The sequence below is a fragment of the Sinocyclocheilus grahami genome, unplaced genomic scaffold (assembly GCF_001515645.1).
Source record: "Sinocyclocheilus grahami isolate Dianchi unplaced genomic scaffold, SAMN03320097.WGS_v1.1 scaffold3897.1, whole genome shotgun sequence".
NCBI classification, from domain to species: domain Eukaryota; kingdom Metazoa; phylum Chordata; class Actinopteri; order Cypriniformes; family Cyprinidae; genus Sinocyclocheilus; species Sinocyclocheilus grahami.
This window is the reverse complement of record NW_015508935.1, coordinates 2,782-4,103: the sequence shown is the minus strand read 5'-3', so window position 1 is coordinate 4,103 and position 1,322 is coordinate 2,782. Positions and strand designations below refer to the sequence as shown.

General features: G+C 34.3%; 1 long non-coding RNA gene across 1 annotated transcript; it reads left to right on the top strand.

The window, feature by feature from the left end:
- The first annotated feature begins 201 nt into the window (after positions 1-201).
- Positions 202-702, top strand: LOC107576537 (uncharacterized). Its single transcript, XR_001608069.1, has 2 exons — positions 202-332; positions 435-702. It is a non-coding gene; the product is annotated as an uncharacterized lncRNA (long non-coding RNA).
- Positions 703-1,322: the final 620 nt, after the last annotated feature.

The following is a 1,322-nucleotide window of genomic DNA, read 5'->3' as shown; positions in this document are numbered from 1 at the left end:
TCCTCACAAGCTCGTTTTCTGTGCCATTTGTTATTTTATTGGCCATCATCATATATTTTATATATAATTTTGTTTTACGATTGCAAATTGCTTACTGGTAACAGATTACAGGTAACAGTAAATGCAAACAAATGCATTATGTTGCATGAAGCGGTCATATTTTAATCATGAACAAAACGTCTGTAAAAGTGTTGTGTAACTTTCATCTTTGGGCTTAACTGTAATTAGCAAGTAACCAACAATTTCACGTTTACCTCCCTTTGTAAGCTATGATTGAGCACATTACAGTGAGGATCACCATCCATCTTAATATTTTTTTTTAGGCAACTCAGGTTATTAAAGGGTTATGAGGCTGTTGTATAGGAAATGTCTTTGCTTGTGTGTGTGTTGTTTACAAGTAAATTTAAGTTGAATCATTTTTTTGTTTTTTACAGGCACACGCTTATGAGTCTGAGACTGGATGAAGGGTGAGTTTTGCATTTCTGTACCAAATAAAGAGTATTAACTATATCTTAAGATAAGTCAATATTTGAACCACTTTAAAGTTTTTTTTTCTCCCTACATAATTGTTTTTTGTTTTGTTTTTTCAATTTACAGGCATTGTTTGTCTGAGACTGGATGAGGGGTAAGTTTTGCATTTCTGTACCAAATAAAGAGTATTAACTATATCTTAAGATAAGTCAATATTTGAACCACTTTAAAGTTTTTTTTCCCCCTTACATATGTTTTTCTCTTTTTATAGGCAAACATTTGACTGTAATCCATGTGACTCCTGTGGTTTAACCTCAATTTTATGAATCAACACGAGTGCTATGTTTGTCCAAAAAAAAAGTAGTATTTACCACTTTATACACAATAAAATATTATTCAAAGCTTGTTCATGCTACAATGTTAACTCTAGCATGCCTTGCCACCTCATCGCTTACATTTATTGTCGTCAGAAAGCCAAACCTTTCTCACACCTCATCAAAAATCTACCCTGCCACTGCCGCCATCATGTTTGCTACTATTTATTAACTTGGCGAAATGTTTGCTGCTATAGTGCTTGTAAAGCATGGTCACAGTATACAGTTTCAGCAGCCCTTGGTGTTTAAAACACATATCTTGATTTGTTTATTGTCTCAAACAACTTGCAGCACATATTTGCATCGATTTCAGCCGACTTTGAGTACATTGTTACATTCCTATTACTCACAAAAGCAGCATAGAGAAACTGTAAACCAGAGGTGTCTAAACTCGGTCCTGGATGTCCACTCTTCTGCAGAATTTAGCTACAACTTACCTGGAAGTTTCTGGTATGCCTAGTAATACCTTAGTTAACT